Source organism: Pelobates fuscus, chromosome 3 (assembly GCF_036172605.1).
Source record: "Pelobates fuscus isolate aPelFus1 chromosome 3, aPelFus1.pri, whole genome shotgun sequence".
Taxonomy (NCBI): domain Eukaryota; kingdom Metazoa; phylum Chordata; class Amphibia; order Anura; family Pelobatidae; genus Pelobates; species Pelobates fuscus.
In genome coordinates, this window is record NC_086319.1 from 124212279 (window position 1) to 124234595 (window position 22317).

At 41.3% G+C, this 22317-nt stretch overlaps 2 long non-coding RNA genes across 3 annotated transcripts; both read left to right on the forward strand.

The window, feature by feature from the left end:
• The first annotated feature begins 1269 nt into the window (after positions 1–1269).
• On the forward strand, positions 1270–19044 carry LOC134600890 (uncharacterized). Of its 2 annotated transcripts, XR_010090388.1 has the most exons (4): positions 1270–1526; positions 5142–5200; positions 16937–17023; positions 19013–19044. It is a non-coding gene; the product is annotated as an uncharacterized LOC134600890 (long non-coding RNA). The 2 variants fall into 2 exon arrangements; XR_010090387.1 differs by lacking the exon at positions 19013–19044 and having other exon boundaries at positions 16937–17103.
• A 498-nt stretch (positions 19045–19542) lies between these two features.
• Positions 19543–21551, forward strand: LOC134600889 (uncharacterized). The gene is made up of 4 exons (XR_010090386.1): positions 19543–19700; positions 19802–19974; positions 20320–20378; positions 21444–21551. It is a non-coding gene; the product is annotated as an uncharacterized LOC134600889 (long non-coding RNA).
• Positions 21552–22317: the final 766 nt, after the last annotated feature.

A 22317-nucleotide genomic window follows, 5' to 3' on the forward strand; every position in this document is an offset into this window, starting at 1 on the left:
CATGTTATACAAAATGGGTTATCACCTGCATATCTCAATTGGACATTGAGTGGTCTTTCCTGGGCACAGAAAATAATATTTCCACAACTACCCAGAGTACTAAGCTTAAGAATTGTAAGAGCTATTTGCGAGTACACTCAGTGTTTGGCTGATGTGAGGTACTATTGAAGAAGAGTCATAGTTCTGAGATATCAGGTTGTTGCAATAACTCCTGGAGGAACTATTTAGCAGGGAGTCAGAATCCCTAAAACTGGGACTAACCACCTGTATTACACACATACTCTGCAATTCGTTTCGATCCGAATATGAATTCAGACGAATTTCGGACAATTCGGACATTCGGGTACTTCCAAATGTCCGAATTGCTGAAGTGCCGAATTGCCGAAGTGCCGAATTGCCGAGGTCCCGAACTTCCGAAATTACCAAATTTCCAAAGTGTCGAAGTTCCGAAGTGCTGAACTGCTGAAGTTCCGAAGTGTCAAAGTGCCGAAGTTCCAAAGCACAGTAAAGGGGGAACCTATTGCCCCCACCCACCGCTCAGGCCCCCACCCCTGAGCGGCATGGGGGCCCTAAAAAATGTCCCCCCAGGTGACTAGGGGTCCCCAAACCCCTAGTCACCCCCTCCCCCCCAATAAAAAATATCCCCCTACCTACCCCCCTCACCCTAAAAATAATGAGGGGGGACCTTTAACTAAATACCTGTAAAACAAAATAAAACTTACCATTCGATGTTTTCTTTCTTCTAAAATCTTCTTTTTTCAGCCCCAAAAAGGCCAAATAAAAAAAACAAAATAAACGACGCAATTATAAAAAAAATAAAAAATTTAAAAAATTTAAAAAACGAGCGGCAAAAAAATGAATGTTAAGTTTGGTTATGTTTTGGAGATTTGTAAAGGGTCTCTGTCAATCCCTCCACCACACCCAAAATGAGTTTAAAATTCCCAAAGCTCTATAAGCTAAAATCCATTCCATCTGTAGATACTTTTTCCACACCACAAAATCCATGAGTACTCCACACTGTCATGTTTTGCTCTATATTGCCTTTCTTTTTCCCTGCTTTGGTTTCTTGTACTGTATTGTGCTGTATTCTCAATAATCGTGAATGATTACAAAATTTATTTAAAAAGGTTATAGCAAAATGCACTGGGTGAGCTGCAGGGTGAGGAATTGGAGGAAATGGGATGGGAGTTTCCTTTCAATTTGTAAAAGTTGCATTCTGTAGGTATGACTTCTGGATGTGTGGTTTTGGTATAAGGTGGGACAATTCACTTTTTTCCAGGTTTTCATATATTTTGTTTTGCCTTGTATAAAATGAGAATCTAACCTATATGTTTAATATTTTGTCTTCCAGTCGCATACATACGTAGTGATCCATCTTATTGGAGGGGCACTTGCATACATGTTTGGTACCATGTATATATTTTGCCTCACTTTAATTGAAAAAAAAAATAATCAAGGCATCAGTAATACCATATGTCTAATAAGAATGGGACTATCTGTCTATAGTCTGTTATTGATGCTGCTTTGTATCCTTTTTAACACGGTTTAATTTGTAATTCATTGTATTCTATATACAATTCAACACAGGAGACATAGGTGGCAAAATAAGGTTAATAGGGTTGTGGACTAAATTTAATTAACCCCTTAACGCCGTTACAGGCTTCTATGCCGTCCCACTTTAAATGGGCTTTAAAGCCGTTGTGGCGGCATAGAACGCCGTAATGGCTTTGAGCCCTGGAGCGCCTGGGATACTTACCTTCCTGGCGCTTCGCTTCGGGAGGACTGCCTGACAGCCCAGACAGCCCTCCCAGGGCAATTCAGGCCCCTGGGGGCCATGTGATCGCGCTCAAAGAACGATCACATGGCAGCAATAGCTATATATATATATATATATATATATATACATATATATCATGTATATATACTAAGTCATACTTAGTGTATTTTAATGTTAATATAATTACATATATTAGTATTAAAATACACTTGGAATAAAATTACACATATTTATATATAAGATATATATATATATATATATATATATATATATATATACACATCTAAATCTAATTACAATAATAAATAAAATAATAAAATAAATAATTTAAATAATAAAAAATAATCGTACTGTACTTTGATATTAATATTTATATAGGTAGTAAAAAATACTTAGAATGGAATTCACATAGAATTTAACATATATATATATATATATATATATATATATATATATATATATATATATATATATAAAAAAAAATTCTATGTGTATATTTATGTAATCTTTTAACATAATTATGTGATTTTAGTAATTAAAATTAAAAAGAAAGTCTAGAGAATTTAATTAGCAAGCACTATATTTAACCCTGCAACTTTCCAAGAGACCATAAAACTTCATGGGGGGTACTGTTTTACTCAGGAGACTTCGCTGAACACAAATATTAGTGTTTTAAAACGGTAAATTGTATTACAACGATGATACTATCAGTGAAAGTGAAGTTTTTTGCCTTTTTCACACACAAATGGCACTCTCACGGATGATATTGTTGTAATACATTTTACTGTTTTGAAACACTCATATTTGTGTTCAGTGAAGTCTCCCGAGTATAACAGTACTCCCGATATACAGGTTTTATACTGTATTGGAAAGTCAGAGAGTCAAATATAAGGCTTGTATTCCAGTTTTTTTCACATTGAAATTTGCCAGATTAGTATGACAACCCAAGGTACAGTATTGCAAGTGGGGTAGTCCAGTTTTTTGTTTAGTAGCCACTGGCCAAAGTTAGCATTTATATTAGTTTTTTTCATTTTTCACACAAAAACCAATATGAAAGCTAACTTTGCCTAGTGTTTGTGACTAAGTGGCTACTAAAAAAGACTGAACATACCCCATTTGGGTTGTCTTCTTTTGCAAATGGTATGCCATCATGGTGGCAATTCTCATTCCTGGGCTATGATACAGTCTCAAAGGCAACATAACCAGTCTGGCAAATTTCAATGTGTATAAACTGAAATATGTAACGTGCTATGTTTGACCCTGTAACTTTCCAAAACACCCAAAAACTTGTTCATAGGGGGTACTGTTGTACTCGTTAGACATCGCTGAATACAAATATGTGTATTTTATTGCTGTAAAAGCTAACAGTATTATGACATTCACAGTTAAGTTTTTTTTTACAATTTTATTCATATTAAATTATATTTCATATAGAAATATTTGATATGATATGAAAGCCCTGTTTCTCCTGAACAAAATGATATATAAGTGTGGGTGAATTTAATATGAAAAAGGTAAATTACAGTTGAACAGACATATAGCGCAAATTCCAGGTTTTGTTTACGTTTTGTTTTGATCAGAACAATTGCCTCCGTCTTCAACCCCTTAAGTACACAGCTTCAGAAGCTTGTCTTACCCTTAAAGACACAAGCAATTTTTTCATTGTTTGCTGTTTGTGTTCAACTGCAATTTGCATCTCTCTCATTTATTGTACCAACACATATTATACACTGTTTTTTAGACGACAAACAGGGCTTTACTTTGATGTGACATATACATATATAAATTCTCATTTATTACGAAAACAAAATGAAAATAATGCAGGGAAAAATTAATTCCCCCCTCCCCCCCCTCCCAAGTTTTGGCAATAATAACATGTGCATAATATGTCCAGATTTGCAAAAGCAATTCAACATCAATTCATTTATGTGTCTTGATTTACAAAATACATAATATGTGTAGGATTTCAGTTTATTTTGAAAGTTACAGGTCACAAACTACAAGGTCTAAAATAAAATTTCAATGTGAAACAATTTTAGAAGTTGGTATGTTTGTCTTGGAATTTTAATTCCCATCACAGAAAACAAAATTGCCATACAAAAGTATATATTAATATAAAGTAGAAATCACAGGCTATTTATCTAAGGTTATTTTGACACTTTTTACGTAGTAATTTCACTGCCAATCTCTGCTAAATATTGGAGTAAAATTGAGTTTTTTTTCTCTATTTTGGCATATACACATATAACAAGGTTTTTGTAATGTGTATTTCGTAAAGCTGGTGTTTGCTATTCCTGTACAGAAACTCATATTGTGTTCAGCTACATCTGCTGAGTACAACGATACCCCTTTGCCACTATTCTGTGTCAGCTACAATGCCATAAATGAGACCAAGGTATTTCAGTTTCTATAGTTGGAATTTTCATAGATGGTCCTATATCTGATTTTGTGGCATTATAGCAGTTTGACTGTTCAAATCACCCCACAAAGACCTTCCATTTGAGAAAGCAGACACTCCATGGTATCTTTTTAGGCATATATTATACCTTTACTTGCCACCATTTTTTGGCCAATTTATTTCAAATTATGTGGTGAGAAAAAAACAAAAAAATTTTACATTCATGTTGCAGTTTTGCTGGGAATGTTGCACATTTGATAAGTGCCACTGTCATTAATTCCCCCTAAGTATGCTCACAGTATGTTACAGAGCTGTAAAAGAGACCAGTCAATTTCAGATTTTTAAGTGTGAATTTTCATAGATGGTTTTGATGGGTCCCTATTCTATTTTGAAATATTTTAGCAGGCTGCTTATTCCAAGTACCCCAAAAATACATACTATTTCTTAAAGAAGACATCCAAGGGTATTTCAAAAGGCATATTTTAAACCTTAACGTGGGATCATTTGTTTGCTAGCCTGTACCAAGTGTAGAGGTAATATGCATTTTCCCCTTTTTAAAATGTTATTTTTACTTTTTAAAAGTTTTTTTTTAACTATTAAACTTTTTTAAAACTTTTAACAACTTTTGTTTTACTATTTTAAAACTTTGTTTAAACTTTTTAAAAGTGTTTTTTACTGCCGCAGTTGTGGCAAACTGAGGTTAATTTTAGTATTGGACAGACATTTTCCGTCCTGGGTCCTTATGGGGAGGACTGCAATGATGAAAAATGTAGGTCTAGCGTCTTTAAGGGGTAAAGAGGCTAATGATGGTTTGTTTTGTTTACTAAACAGCAAACTGTGGTCACTTCATAATCAATTTCTACAAGTTAGGCTACAACAGCTACACAAGTTGTAATTAAAGATAGATAGATAGATAGAGATATTTTAAATGTCATAGTTGACTTCCTTAAGATAACATGCTTGCAGTGTTTTCATGCGTCATATATGGGCTCGTGAAAGGTGAAATTGGAAACCCAACTGTAGAGGTAACTTTTACTAGTATTTCACTGAGAATCTACTTAACAATATTTATTTTACTTTATGTAATCCCAGATAATTACAAGCAAGTTTCTTTATTAAAGGGACATTATAGCCACCAGAAAAACTACAGCTTATTTGTTCTCTTCCGTTTGTTCTGATGAATATAACCATTTCCCTTCAGAGAAAGTGCAGAGTTTACATTACAGCCAGAGGCGGCTCTAGACTTTATGAGGCCTTAGGTGAAACTCAAACATGAGGCCCCACTAACAAAAGAGTAAATAAAATAGAGTTGCAATACATGCATGCTGTCACATATACACATTGATGCACAGTTTACCTGTGTATGTGCCTGAGAGTGTGTCTGACAGAGAGTATCATTGTGTGTGTGTGTGAATGTATGTCTCTGTGAGCATGTTTGCGTTTTTGCCTGTGAGCATGTATGCGTATGGGGTAGCTGCTTGAAGTGTGTTGTATGTATAGGGGTCTGCCTGTAGCCTTTGTGCATTGTAGACTATGGAGGAAACTATCTACTCTTAATACTGGACACTATAATTGTATTGAATTTTAACCACTTGCATATTTTTAAACTATGTATCTCTAACCACTATTTCTTTGTCATTGTATCTTAACTGGGTGTGCTTGTTCTTTAATATATGTATATGTGTATATATATATATATATGTATATGTGTGTGTGTGTTTGCTCATACATACATGCATATATTCTGCAGTTTGTCTTGTCCTGCATGCTAAGGCTAGTTGCTTCCTGTCCTGCTCATCACTGGTTTGTTAACTTAAATGTTATTCAACATTCTGCTTATCGCTAAAGACTTTCTCCGTTATTTTTGCTCCCCCCCCTTATTTTATTGATACCCACCCAAATGTCTTGCTTGACCAATCCTCACCTCTTCTGTGCATCTCCATTCCATAGCTTTTATTGCAGTCCTGTTTTGACCCTATCATCTCTGTCTTCCACAGTCACAGTTTTAAAAGACCACTTCTATCAAACCTGAACAGTGCAATGCTCTATACTCTCCTCCTCTCCTTCTCTCTTATCTCCCTCAGAATCAAAATATCCCATTCCACCTACTTCCCTCAACAACACACTCATTACATTTACATTAATCCCTCTTTGCTACACTCCCCCCTTCTCTCATCTCAAGCCCTGCACTCATTTCTCTATTCTCTCTCTCCTGCTCTAACCCAATTTCACCCTAGTCGCCGCCCATATAAAACCCATTCACACCTCCTGTCACTATCTCTCCTCCTACTTCTGGCAGCTGGTGACGTCTCTCCCAACTCAGGGCCCCACACCTCATCTGCTCACACCAAAATAACTAGAAACCATGCAAGCCTCCTCCAAATACCCTGCAGTTTATCCTCCTCTACCAAAATTCAGTGTGCACTCTGGAACGCTCGCTCCATTTGTAGTAACATCAAGTCTACAGCTATACATGACCTCATCATCTCTAACTCACTCACAATACTGGCACTCACTGAGACCTGGCTGTCCCCATCCGATACCGCTACTCCTGCTTCTTTATGTTTCGGTGGTCTACAGTTCTCCCATACTCCTAGACTCGACTGTAAAGTAGGTGGTGTAGGCATCCTTCTCTCCCCTCAGTGCACCTTTCAACCTATCCTCACTGCCCCTGCCCTATCCTTTACTTCTTTTGAAGTTCACACTATATGCCTTTTTAAGCCCACTCCTTTAAGAATTGCCATCATCTATCGCCCCCCCCCCCCCCCCCCCCCGGTCACCCTAAACTATTTATTGAACACTTTTCCTCCTGGTTACCCCACTTTCTTTCCTCTAGCACTCCCTCTCTCATACTTGGGAACTTCAATATCCCTATCAACAAGCTCAACTGCCCTGATGCCTCTCGTCTGCTCTCTGTAACCTCCTCCTTTGGACTCACACAGATTTCTTCCTCAGCAACTCACACTGCAGGAAACACTCTTGACCTCATCTTCACCAATCTCTGTACCACCTCTGATCTCTCCACTGTTCCATTTCGTTTGTCTGACCACCATCAACATTTAACATCTGCATACCCCATACCAAAATTTCACCACCATCAACTCTCCAACCTCGCAGAAACCTCAACTCCCTCGATCTCAAGCACTTCTCCACCACACTCCAAACACTCCTTTTACCCATCTCAATCTCAACTGCCCTAACTCTGCAACCTCACTCTACAACTCCACTCTCTCCTCTCAACTTCACATCATGGCACCTCCTACAGTTAAACGCAGCAAGCACCCCCAACTACAACCCTGGCACACTAAGCTGACCCGTTACCTCCAAAAATGTTCCAGAACTGCTGAACGCTGCTGGAGAAAGTCTCACTTTGCATCTGACTTTATCCACTATAAATTTATGCTGCGCTCCTACAGCATGGCTCTTTCCTCTGCAAAGGTAAACTACTTTAAAACCCTCATAAGCACACTGTCCCATCAACCCAAACACCTGTTTCACACTTGTGATGCTCTTCTTCACCCTGTGACTCCTCCTCCTTCCACCACTTTTTCCGCCACAAACTTTGCATCTCATTTCACTGAGAAGATCTCTACAATCAGGAAAGAGATCTCTAATCTCTCTCCTACCCCTATCATTACATCACCCAACCCCACTCCCCCTGCCATCCTATGCACATTTGCACCTGCTACAGCACAAGAGGTTTCTGCTCTGCTCCTGTCCTCCCGCCCCACCACCTGCTCCCTCGATCCTATTCCCTCGCATCTCATCCGCACTTTGTCTCCCTCTCTTGCTCTTCCTCTCGCTAGCATTTTCAATCTCTCCCTTTCCTCTGGCACATTTCCCTCACCCTTCAAACATGCAACCGTAACCCCGATTCTGAAAAAGCCCAACCTTGATCCTAACTCCCCATCCACCGCCCTATCTCGCTACTGCCATTTGCCTCCAAGATCCTCGAGAGAGTTGTGTACGCCAGATTGACAGACTTTCTCGAATCCAACTCTCTGCTTGACCCCCTTCAGTCTGGATTCCGCGCTGGTCACTCTGTCGAAACTGCTGTGACCAAAGTATCCAACGATTTAATTGCTGCTAAATCTCACGGCCAATACTCTATCCTAATCCTCCTTGATCTTTCTGCCGCATTTGACACTGTTGATCATCAACAGCTTCTTCCCATTTTTCGTAACTTTGGTCTACGGGATACTGCTCTCTCCTGGTGCTCCTCCTACCTCTCCCAGCACTCTTTCAGTGTTTCTTTCTCTGGTTCTGCCTCTTCTCCCCAACCCCTCTCTGTCGGCGTCCCCCAAGGATCTGTCCTCGGCCCCCTATTGTTCTCTATCTATACTGCCTCCCTTGGTAAACTCATCAGCTCCTTTGGTTTCCAATATCATTTATATGCAGATGACACGCAAATCTACCTGTCCTCCCCTGATCTCTCTCCGCCCACCTTGACTTGTGTTTCTGACTGCCTCTCTGCTATTTCCAACTGGATGGCTGCTCACTTCCTTAAACTCAACCTGTTTTTCCTCCCTCAAGTGCTGCTACTCCTGTTGTCTCCATCCAAGTCAACGGCGCTACTATCACCTCTACCTCGCAGGCCTAGGGGTTCTTTTTCGATTCTGACCTCTCTTTTACTCCCCATGTCCAATCGATAGTCAAATCCCGTCGCTTCCAACTCAAGAACATAGCGCGCATCCGCCCATATCTAACGCCGGACGCGGCTAAGATATTGGTTCATGCTGTTGTTCTCTCTCGCCTCGACTACTGCAATCCCCTTCTCACCGGTCTTAAATGTTCCCAGCTTGCACCGCTGCAATCTATAATGAATGCGGCTGCGAGGCTTATTTTCCTGTCCGGTCGCACCTTCCACGCCTCCACGCTCTGTCAGTCCCTGCATTGGCTTCCAGTTAGATATAGTGCCCAATTCAAAATTCTGGCGCTTGCTTACAAATCCCTACATAATGCTGCTCCAACATACCTATCCTCCCTCATACACAAGTATGTCCCGTCGAGACCCCTGCGCTCATCCCAAGACCTACGCCTATCCACTGCCCGGATCCCCACCTCTGACGCTCGCCTTCAAGACTTCTCTAGGGCTGCACCTATTCTGTGGAACTCCCTTCCCTCCTCAATCAGACTTTCACCTAGCCTCCACTCCTTCAAAAAATCTTTGAAAACTCACTTCTTCATTAAAGCGTACCAATTAAACTGTCAGCAGGCTTCTCATCCCCCACCTCATGACTCCTTTCCTGCAACTGTCAAAAATGACCTACCAAGCACTCAATAAACCCTTCTCTAACAAACTATTTAATTCCCCTACTTTAACCCTGGTGACTATGACAAGGTGAGGGCGAATGACAGGGCGAAGGGGTTAAATGGACAGGGGGGTTGTGAGAGAGTATTAGAGGGGTAATGGTGAGAGGGAGGGGGATGATGTGAGAGGGAGGGGGTGATGTGAGAGGGAGGGGGGTGATGGTGAGAGGGAGGGGGGTGATGTGAGAGAGGGTGTGATGGTGTTAAGGAGGGGGGTGATTTGAGAGGGAGAGGATGGTGTGAGAGGGAAGGGGTGATGGTGAGGGAGTGGGGTGATGGTGAGAGGGAGTGGGGGTGATGTGAGGGAGGAAATGATGTGAAAGGGAGGGGGCTGATGGTGAGAGGGAGGGGGTGATGTGAGATAGGGGGTGATGGTGTGAAGGAGGGGGGTGATTTGAGAGGGAGAGGATGATGTGAGAGGGAGGGGGTGATGGTGAGGGAGTGGGGGTGATGTGGGTCTGAGGGGGGATGATGTGAGAGGGAGGGGGTGATGTTGAGGGAGGGGATGTGATGTTGAGGGAGGGGGGTGATGCTGAGGGAGGGGGGTGATGCTGAGGGTGGGGGTGATGCTGAGGGGGGTGATGCTGAAGGAGGGGGGGTGATGCTGAGGGAGGGAGGGTTTGATGGTGAGGGGACTGCATACCTTAATTTATTCCCTGGTGGTCCAGTGGGTTCCCTGGTGGTCCAGTGTGGGCTGCCTGGTGGTCAAGTGGGCTCCCTGGTGGTCCAGTGTGGGCTGCGTGGTGGTCCAGTGGGATCCCTGGTGGTCTGGTCGCCATTACTTCCGGTCTGCAGCTCCACAAAGCTGCAGACCCTGTATCTCGCGAGACCTGTCAGAGTGTTGCCATAGTAACCCGTGGCAACGCTCTGATCAGCCAGTTTTCGAGACACATGGTCTGCAGCTCTGCTCATTGTGGAGCTGCAGACCTGTGTCTGCAATGGCTGGCCGGGCAGGCAGGAGGGGCCTCGCACCCGGCGGCATACCGGGCAAGCCACCGGGCCCCCTCCTGTTGTTGGCTCCTCAGTCACTGACCGAGGAACCAACACAGTCTGCCCTCAGGAGGTTTAGGCGGCCACGAGGCCCCAGCCAGTGCAAGGCCTTAGGCAGCCGCCTAAACCACCTAATTAGAGAGCCGGCTCTGAATACAGCCTAGGGACACCTCCCCAGCCACTATCTTTCTGGGGAAGTGCTGCACAGTGTGCAGCATTGCCATTCGATGTTTAACACAGTAAAGGAGTTTAAGCATGCGTGGGATAGGCATAAGGCTATCCTAACTATAAGATAAGGCCAGGGACTAATGAAAGTATTTAGAAAATTGGGCAGACTAGATGGGTCGAATGGTTCTTATCTGCCGTCACATTCTATGTTTCTATGTTTACCCTCTGCATGGAGACACTGAACTTTCCTCATAGAGACGCATTGATTCGATGCAATTCTATGAGGAGATGCTGATTGGCGAGGGCTGTGTTCCTCCTTGACAGTCTCAGTCAATCCAATGCTTTCCTGTGAAATCATGGTGATTGGTTCAGATCACCACTTCTGATGATGTAAGCAAAGCAGGCAGATCAGGGGCAGAGCCAGCAGCAGCAGACTGAAATAAAAAGTAAGATTGTGCTATATTTAGAGGGGCAAGAGGGGACCATGGGGGGTAAATGTTGGTTTTAACACTATAGGGTTAGGAATACATGTTTGTGTTTCTGACCCTATAGTGTTCCTCTAAAGTGAGAATTGTGAGGAGTTTAAAAACACCTTGCATTTATGCAGTTATGTATCGTCATATGTCTCTGAGTCTGTTTCATGTAATCTCTGTACTTATCTTGGTCTGGGGATCCATGTATCTCTGGGGTTTTATTGTCATGGTGGGGAGGAAGTATGGTCCCAGCTTTAGATCTGGGCCCAACGTATCTCTTGGGAGTGTAAGCCCTGGCAGGAATTCCTGAAAAGGCCAGAAAGATGGGCTAGGGGCAGGATCAGGCCAAAGACCAGCTTCAAGCTCAAGCTTATCCCCTAGGTAGAGTAAATCTAGACTTATATTGAGTGTCTAAGGGGTGCCATTGTCTTTTTTGGGTTATGGGTTGGTTTGAATTTGAAAGTTGAATTTTAACTGTGGAAAAGATTTGGAGATTAGAATTTTGGAGCATTTCATCTATTTAAAATCATAATAAAATGCTCGTATTTACTCCATTATATCCAAAAATATAGGAAGCTATATAGATAACAATAAAAGTGTATTTTCTCTTTAGGTTATATTCCTGTTTCATGACTTCTTATAGATTTAGTCTTCCAAATAAATAAATAAAAAGTGAAAATTAGTCCTGATCTAATTCTACTGAAAACCATACATGTCTTGTGTGCTCTCTCCTAGAATGTCCACTTAGCAGGGGCCATGTTTGAGTGGCTTACGACATTTGGACTGTTTAGTTTCCTGTTAACACTCTTTCCAGATTTCCAGGTTTGTATGTAAATGTAAATCTTAGGAACACAATGTACATATAACCTTGTTATGCCTTGTTCTGTGATTCATTCTCTAGTTATTTGCTATCCACTTGCTATTTCCTTTAAGGATGACTCGAGATTTCTGCATGCTGGAGTGTTTTATTAATTCTTTGCTTTCTACTCTCAAAACTCCCAACAAATGGGAAGGGAGAATTAGGATGGGGTAGGCCGGAGCTCTGAGGGGGCATCATAAGTTACACAACTCATGTTATTTGTAATGCCCACAATGGACGGCTCACAGGTATTCTGCCTACTGGGCACCCAGTATTTAGGACCATATGGGAAGCGGTGCTGAAGTGCTAGTCCTAGTGTCTGCTGCACAGCATGAGCATATCAAGTGAGGCACTTGTGGTGTGGTGCCCTTGGTGTCCCCAGATATGGGATGCCAGGGATCTGAAGAACAGGACTGCAAAATCATGACTGTCCCACCGAAATCGAGACTGTTGGAATGCATGTACTTTTTATACATTATTTGTTATGTGTGCAGTCCTTAAGGAGACATGTAAACATAAGCACTTCATTCACTGTCTTCTCTGCAGTTTGAATCTTAAAAATGCATTATTTGCTGGGTGGAGCTTAGCTTCCTAGCAGGGTGGACGTGCTTCACGACAGCTCCTGCACACCAACTACTAAAACGGGGGATATACCCCGATCCATCGCACGCACACTGCTGGGAAGGTGTTTACAGAGTGGGGGAGACCCTGGGAATCATTTTGGTATGAAACATATGCCAGCAACTCACCGGGTCCCCACAATTCCAGTTTGAGGCCTAACCGTGATCAAGCCAGGGAGAGGCGGCCGCTCTCCTGGATGGCAACCTCGCGGATGATTCCCTCACAGTACTCACCTTTAAACCCCCCCCCCTCTGGACCGGCGGGGGTCATCCCGGTCCTCGCTGGGGACGATTACCCCCACACCACGACCAGCATGAGAAGCAACACCAAAAGCGAGACGAAACAGCCAAGTCCCAAACAAGATGGCGGCACAGGCACAGTCTGCCAGGAACCGCACACTCCACATGCCACCCCAGCGCATAGAGGAGTTCTACGGCAGGCTGTGTGCCAGTCTGTGGACTACACTTCACACCCAGAGACAGGCCTTCACGAGGGCGCTGAAGGAGGTAGCGGCATGGATCCGCCCGGCAACACGACGGCAAATAGGCGGGAATCCCCCTCGCAAACACAAGCCGAAAACAGCTCAGTCACCAGATGAGTACTCAAGTCGGGCGCCATCTGCTCGACACCACCACAGAACGGCAGTCCCTCACATGACGTCAGCCACGAGATGGTGCCGACAGCGGCGATCTCTCCAGCCTACGAGTTACACCACCAAGCAAACGACACGGAAAGCGGCTCCTACCCATCGCAAAGATCACGCTGCACACCAAGACAGTGCACAAGAGAAAGCCTCGCTGACGACCGTAAGAGCTGGAATCAGGCCCAGGGACTCCATCGGCAGGGCCAGCTATGCTGGCATTCGAGACATTCCCACACAGGGCATAGGCTGAAGTGCCTTCCACCCTGCCCCACAGCCGACAGACCTTGAACTGATCCGTGTGGGCATTTTCCTCGGCTGCCCCAGCTACTGCCAGAACACCGTGATACCTTGTCGGGTTTGTAACCCATTTACCACCGAACTCTCCTATCTCTGGCAGGGGGGGACTTTCGCCAATGTTACAGTATATTATTTAGTTAAACTGAAATGATTCTCCCTCACTAGCACAGCTATTGATTATAGTGTTTCCTTTTTGACAAGAATTGCTGCTAGTGATCCCACAATCTGTTATGTCTTGCTACAGCATACTCACCTAGTTAAGACTGGTCATGACAAGGATGAAACACTTTAGCAACTGGGCACACTCCCTAAGCACGACATGTTCACTGGAAGAGTTGCAGGATTAGCCAGATACTACAATACTAGAAGCAGGCAAGCCTCACACACGAGGGATGCTATCCTGCCGTTTTTACATTGTTAGAGGGTTTTTTTTTTTGTTTTTTTATTTAGTTTAGTTCTCTCATCTTGATTTTTGTAAGGGGATACCAGTATACTTCATTCATGTTAACGAATAGGCTATATCTCTCACTTAGCAGATACACACATGAGCTGATGAATAGGATGTTATACCAAACACACAGATGTAACACTCTTAATATGTCAAGCTATGTGCAAAGCCATTATATTACTGTTTACTAGATAGGAGCAGGAATTAAGTTACGAAGGTTTAAGCAGATATAGTACCTTTAGTATGCCAAGCTAGGTGCCAAACCATTTGCACAGATCCTCCTGACTGCTGCCCTTCAAAGCCCCGCAGTTTAAGCAGTTTAAGTGGGTACAGTGCAACAGGTCTGTAACTAGCCCAGCAGGTCCTACACGGGTAGGACTCACGATCAGTCTATTATCACAAATGATAGCACTGTACTGTAGAAAAGCAGCTACCTGGCCTGTTTAACTTGTGACTGGTTATGTTGTCATTCTCGTTTGTTTTTGTTCTGTTTTTTCTCCTTTGTTCTCGCTTTTTAACACAGGGAGGGAGAAAGAAGGAGAAAGGCAACCTTAGTTAAGCGTGTGATCCTATAAATCTATGACCGTCAGTATGACAACCCGAAATAGTATATTGTCTGCCTTCTCGTATAACTGACATGTTAACCTAATCCTTGACGTATCTACACAAAACTATAAAAAAGTGAAAACACACTAGCATAAGTAATTTTGCAATGTAAACCATACTATTAGCACAAACCGTACTATTAATATAATTAATCTAGAACTGTTAAGCGTAGACCGTCCTACTTTATTTTATTTTTACTATTGCTAATTTCACTGTTTAGCTATACTTACAATTGTAAAAAATGTGCAATACCTCATGCCACTGTCAAACTCCAGTACATCTTTTAACACGCTGATGTGGCGTATGTCGCTACCATGTAACACCCTGCACAACAAAAATAAAGAATTAAAAAAAAAAATGCATGATTTGCAATGCGCACTGAATCTATAAGCCCAATCCAACATAAATAAAATTCTATCCACTTTGTACTTTTACAAACATCTATAAAATAAGGTGTAGTTATACCTTAATAGGGTTTATCAGCCAGCAATACCATGAAGTTTACAGATAAATATACCCGTCACAATAGTGTATTCCTGTTTGACAACACATTATACAATGTAAAATATTGTGTATGTTTTATTTAATACACTTGATTAAAGAACCACTATAGTGCCAGGAAAACATACTCGTTTTCCTGGCACTATAGTGCCCTGAGGGTGCACCCACCCTCAGGGCCTCCCTCCCGCCGGGCTCTAGGGGGGGTGGAAGTGGTTAAATTTACCTCTTTCAACAGCGCCGGGTGGGAGACTCTCCTCCAGCCACGCACGCATTCAGCCAGTCCATAGGAAAGCATTCACAATGTCAATGAGACAGCCACTAGAGGCTGGATTAACCCTATTATAAGAATAAGGGTTAAACCTAGCTGGACCTGGCACCCAGACCACTTCATTAAGCTGAAGTGGTCTGGGTGCCTATAGTGGTCCTTTAACTCTTTGTTCATGGGTATAGTGACCTGAGATTTATTTTCTTTTAACAGCAAATTACTATAAAAAGGCCAGAAGATTGGAGGGAACACTGGTTCGTCATGAGGGAGACGATACAGACTATGGAAGAATTCCCGTAAATTAACAGCTATGGTATAATGTATGTCGCCTTTCTTTTTTCCCTGCTTTGGTTTCATATACTGTGTTGTGATGTATTCTCAATAAAAGCTGAATAATGAAAAAAACAAGAAATTGAAAAGGGGTATCGCAAAATGCCGTGGGTGAGCTGCACGGTGATGAATTGGAGTAAAAGGGATTGGAGAGTTACCTTTTAATATATAAAAGGTATATTCTGTAAGTGTCAATGAAAGGGTTAAAAATATACCCGTCACAATAGTGTATTCCTGTTTGACAACACATTATACAATGTAAAATATTGTGTATGTTTTATTTAATACACTTGATTAAAGGACCACTATAGTGCCAGGAAAACATACTCGTTTTCCTGGCACTATAGTGCCCTGAGTGTGCCCCCACCCTCAGGGCCTCCCTCCCGTCGGGCTCTAGGGGGTGGAAGTGGTTACATTTACCTCTTTCAACAGTGCCGGGCGGGAGACTCTCCTCCAGCCAAGCGCGCATTCAGCCAGTCCATAGGAGAGCATGCACAATGCCAATGAGACAGCCACTAGAGGCTGGATTAACCCTATTATAAGAATAAGGGTTAAACCTAGCGGGACCTGGCATCCAGACCACTTCATTAAGCTGAAGTGGTCTGGGTGCCTATAGTGGTCCTTTAACTCTTTGTTCATGGGTATAGTGACCTGAGATTTATTTTCTATTAACAGCAAATTACTATAAAAAGGTCAGAAGATCGGAGGGACAACTGGTTCGTCATGAGGGAGACGATACAGACTATGGAAGAATTCCCGTAAATGAACAGCTATGGTATAATGTATGTCGCCTTTCTTTTTTCCCTGCTTTGGTTTCATATACTGTGTTGTGATGTATTCTCAATAAACGCTGAATAATTAAAAAAACAAGAAATTGAAAAAAGCTTAGCCCCTAGGTAGAGTAAATCTAGACTTATATTGAGTGTCTAAGTGGTGCCATTGTCTTTTTTGGGTTATGGGTTGGTTTGAATTTGAAAGTTGAATTTTAACTGTGGAAAAGATTTGGAGATTAGAATTTTGGAACATTTCATCTATATAAAATCATAATAAAATGCTCGTATTTACTCCATTATATCCAAAAATATAGGAAGCTATATAGATAACAATAAAAGTGTATTTTCTCTTTAGGTTATATTCCTGTTTCATGACTTCTTATAGATTTAGTCTTCCAAATAAATAAATAAAAAGTGAAAATTAGTCCTGATCTAATTCTACTGAAAACCATACATGTCTTGTGTGCTCTCTCCTAGAATGTCCACTTAGCAGGGGCCGTGTTTGAGTGGCTTACAACATTTGGACTGTTTAGTTTCCTGTTAACACTCATTCCAGATTTCCAGGTTTGTATGTAAATGTAAATCTTAGGAACACAATGTACATATAACTTTGTTATGCCTTGTTCTGTGATTCATTCTCTAGTTATTTGCTATCCACTTGCTATTTCCTTTAAGGATGACTCGAGATTTCTGCATGCTGGAGTGTTTTATTAATTCTTTGCTTTCTACTCTCAAAACTCCCGACAAATGGGAAGGGAGAATTAGGATGGGGTAGGCCGGAGCTCTGAGGGGGCATCATAAGTTACACAACTCATGTTATTTGTGACGCCCACAATGGACGGCTCACAGGTATTCTGCCTACTGGGCACCCAGTATTTAGGACCATATGGGAAGCGGTGCTGAAGTGCTAGTCCTAGTGTCTGCTGCACAGCATGAGCACATCAAGTGAGGCACTTGTGGTGTGGTGCCCTTGGTGTCCCCAGATATGGGATGCCAGGGATCTGAAGAACAGGACTGCAAAATCATGACTGTCCCACCGAAATCGAGACTGTTGGAATGCATGTACTTTTTTTTTTTTCATCTTTATTTTTGTTGTGCATATGCATATAACAATCGCCCACGAGGTACCCCAAAGGCAATCCTCTGGCGCAATACAACATTCAAAACGGAGGTACATAACAGAAAAAGCACATTTATGTAGATAAAGCTTTCGACAAGTATAATAATACAGAAGTGACGAGGAACCTGGTGGCCGTCTCATTAATACATATGGATTCATTTTTATTTGTTGGTTCCGTGTGTCCTCTGTCCTACTAGGTCTTATAATCCTATTTGTCTAGGTGCTGTATTTTATAGCGCTTAACTGTTCTACTACTTCTCAATGGCTATATTGATATAACTGTGTAAACAAAAAACTAACAACTAAAAAATAATCAGGAAAATAAAAACACTTTTGGATGATGCTCATGGAAGCTATTGGTGTTGTCAACCCCTCTGGTCAGGCTTGGAGTTCGCATTGTCCCCCCCTTCCCGCTGATACTGCCGGGTTGGGGCAGGTCCCGTCTAAAGTATATATGTGGCGTTTAGTGTCGGCCTGTGGGCGTTCGCCCTACCAGAAGGGTGCAGAAGAGAGAGAGAAAGAGAATGGAAAAGAGAAGAGAAGAGAGAAGATGGGAGGGGATGGGGGATGTTTCACCGAGCTGGATGGCGGCGCTGTCTTTACATGGGTTGTGTGTGGTCCCGTTGGGGTTGGGATCTTGTGTGGGCTTATCCCATGGTGGGATGGCGTGGGGTAAAGCGTTATCTATCCGTAAAGATATACCTCATGCTAGATCGCTCGAGGTCCAAGAATGCATGTACTTTTTATACATTATTTGTTATGTGTGCAGTCCTTAAGGAGACATGTAAACATAAGCACTTCATTCACTGTCTTCTCTGCAGTTTGAATCTTAAAAATGCATGATTTGCAATGCACACTGAATCTATAAGCCCAATCCAACATAAATAAAATTCTATCCACTTTGTACTTTTACAAACATCTATAAAATAAGGTGTAGTTATACCTTAATAGGGTTTATCAGCCAGCAATACCATGAAGTTTACAGATAAATATACCCGTCACAATAGTGTATTCCTGTTTGACAACACATTATACAATGTAAAATATTGTGTATGTTTTATTTAATACACTTGATTAAAGAACCACTATAGTGCCAGGAAAACATACTCGTTTTCCTGACACTATAGTGCCCTGAGGGTGCACCCACCCTCAGGGCCTCCCTCCCGCCGGGCTCTAGGGGGGGGTGGAAGTGGTTAAATTTACCTCTTTCAACAGCGCCGGGCGGGAGACTCTCCTCCAGCCACGCGCGCATTCAGCCAGTCCATAGGAAAGCATTCACAATGTCAATGAGACAGCCACTAGAGGCTGGATTAACCCTATTATAAGAATAAGGGTTAAACCTAGCTGGACCTGAAGTGGTCTGGGTGCCTATAGTGGTCCTTTAACTCTTTGTTCAAGGGTATAGTGACCTGAGATTTATTTTCTTTTAACAGCAAATTACTATAAAAAGGCCAGAAGATTGGAGGGAACACTGGTTCGTCATGAGGGAGACGATACAGACTATGGAAGAATTCCCGTAAATTAACAGCTATGGTATAATGTATGTCGCCTTTCTTTTTTCCCTGCTTTGGTTTCATATACTGTGTTGTGATGTATTCTCAATAAACGCTGAATAATTAAAAAAACAAGAAATTGAAAAGGGGTATCGCAAAATGCCGTGGGTGAGCTGCAGGGTGATGAATTGGAGGAAAAGGGATTGGAGAGTTACCTTTTAATTTATAAAAGGTATATTCTGTAAGTGTCGATGAAAGGGTTAAAAATGAAGTACGTAAATGGACAGACTATTTTAGAAATAGCAATTCTTAAATGTCAGCTTAAAAGTAAACCCTGTTGCAGACCATCAAAGAGATAACCTTTTAACCTCGCTACCAGAAATACATGTTGTTGGCTGCTAAATAAACAATATCGTGTTTAGCTGATGTAATCTTGTCATGTTACTTTTGCTGTAACCTCTGTCTATAAATATGTTTGCCTAACTCTTTGTACACTGGCAGTAGCCCAATTTGAAACACGTTGTCTTTGTATCACTGAAAGGCTCTCTCCGAATGTTCGGTCCAAAAGTGAGGTGCATGGAACGTTTTGCCCAGCAGTGTAATATGACCCCAACAGTGACTTCTGGAGGTGTGCTTTTGTTTTGTTTGTTTTTATCAGGTTTTCATATTTTTGTTTTGCCTTGTATAAAATGAGAGTCTAATCTATGTATTTCATATTTTGTCTTCCAGGAGCATAAGTACGTAGTGATCCATCTTAGCGGAGGGGCATTTGCATACACATTTGGTGCCATGTGTAAATTTTGCATCAAATTAATCGAAAACCCAAAACAATCAATGCATCAGTAACACAGTGTTCTTGCTGATGGAGTCCTCTATCTATACTCTGATATAGGTGCTGCTTTGTATCCTTTTTAACACAGTCTAATTTTCAATTGTATTCTGTATTTAATTGTGCAGTTAACATGGGTGACATTGGGTGGCTAAATAAGGTTAATGTGTTTAGCCAGGAAAGGTACATTCAGATATACTCTGGTTTTCAAGTACAACCTGGGGATGTTATTTCTGCCCAACAATAATGGTTTGTTTTGTTTACTAAAAAAGCAAACAGTGGTCACTTGATAATCGACTTGTACAATTTAGCCTACAACAGTTAAGTTGAAATTACACTTAGATGATAAATATATAGATAGATAAATAGATAGATATTTTAATTCCATAGTTGACTTCCTTAAGATCCATGTTTGCAGTGATTTAATGCATCATATATGGACTAGTGAAAATTGAACGCGGAAACGTGACTGTAGAGGTAAATTTAATTAGTATTTTGCTATTATTCTGCTTAACAGTTTTTATTTTACTTTATGCAATCCCAAATAATCACAAGCAAGTTTACTTATTAAAGTGGGAATTGTGGGGAGTTCAAAACACACCTTGTTTGGTTTTCAGGTTTGTATGTAAATGTACATCGTTAGGAACACAATGTACATATAACTCTGTTATGGTGTTCTGTGATTCATTCTCTAGTTATCTGCTATCCACTTGCTATTTCTGTTAGTTATGACTTGAGATTTTATTTCAGTCTCCCTTCCTCAGCTGCATGCTGGAGTATTGTATTCATTTTTTACTTTCTACTCTTGTAACTCCTGACAATTGCGATGGGGGAATTGGGAAGGCGTGGGCAGGGCCCTGAGGGGACATCATCAGGTACGCAACCCACGTTACTTGTGACACCCATAATGGCGGTTCACAGGTAGGCTGCGTGGTCGGCATTTAGGACCATATGAGGAGCGGTGGGGATATGCTCCCTGCGTGGCCATAGTGCCTGTTGCACAGCACAAGCACATCACATGAGGCACTTACGGTTTGGTGCCCGAGGACAGTTCCTTGGTGTCCCCAAATATGAGATGCCAGGATCTGAAGAAAAACAGGACCCCAAAATAGTGACTGTCCCACTGAAATCGAGACTGTTAGGATGCTTGTACTTTTTATACATTATTTGCCATGTCTGCAGTCCTTAAGGAGACATGCAAACATAAGCACCTTTCACTGTCTTCTTTGCATTTTGAATCTTGTAAATGCATGGTTTGCAATTCACACTGAACCTATAAGCTCAAACCAACACATAAAATGCTAGCCACTTTGTAATTTTGTAAACATCCATAGAAGGTGTAGAGTTATACCTTAATGGGGTTAATTTGCCAGCAATACCAGAAATTTTGCAGGTGGATATCCCAGTCACAATAATGTATCAATAACGTATTGATGTTTGACAGCACATTATACAAGGTAAAATATGTATGTTTTATTTAATACACTTGACTAACTGCATGTATATGGGTGTAATGACCTGAGATTTATTTCCCTTTAATAGCAAATTACTGTAAGAAGGCCAGAAGACTAGAAGAACAATAGATTCTTAATGCGGGACACGAAACAAACTACAGAAGAATTCCTGTAAAATGAACAGCTCGCAGCTGAAGGTGGCTTTGTTGACAAAAATAAACTTTACCTAATCTGCTTCTATATAGTCTGTCTGAATGTCTTTTTTTTTTCACCGAACACTGGTTTTAGAAGGAAAAGTAATATATTCTTTATTCCTTATATAAATAACATGTTCAGAGATGTGTCAATATAAAAATATATGAAGCTATCAAAAAAATATAAAACATTTTCTAAATATTAAACCATTTTAAAAGTTTACCCCGAAATATTACATCAAGGCCTAATTCAGCCAAATTTACAAAAGCAAATTTTATACTTAGGGTTAATCACTTAACTAGAAGTCTCAATTCTCTCATGACTTGCTAGCCAACCAAGAAGATGGATTATTTTTTATTGTGGCCTGCATTCATTTTTTTTCTCCAGCATTTATTTATTTTCCAAATTCTTTCCCGTGTCCTTTCTTTTGACTCAGCCCTTCATCCTTTCGAAGTAAATAAAATGAGTACCATTAAATTGAGTAATAGTAACAACCCCTGGATGTTGGGCTAAGGTTAACATCCCCAGGACGTACTTAAAAACCAGAGTAATCTGAATGTGCCTTTCCTGGTTAAATACTTGCTTGTTATTATTATTATTATTTTAATTAAAGGCTTCGCTGATTATGGATTTTTTTTTTTTTTTGTCCATCTTTCTTTTATTGAGGCATATATATGACGGGGTACAGAATAAAGAGTAGGGAATGCACATTTTTGTACAGGTTGGGAGCAGGATAACACAATATAGCATCTCCTGTGAGTATCAGC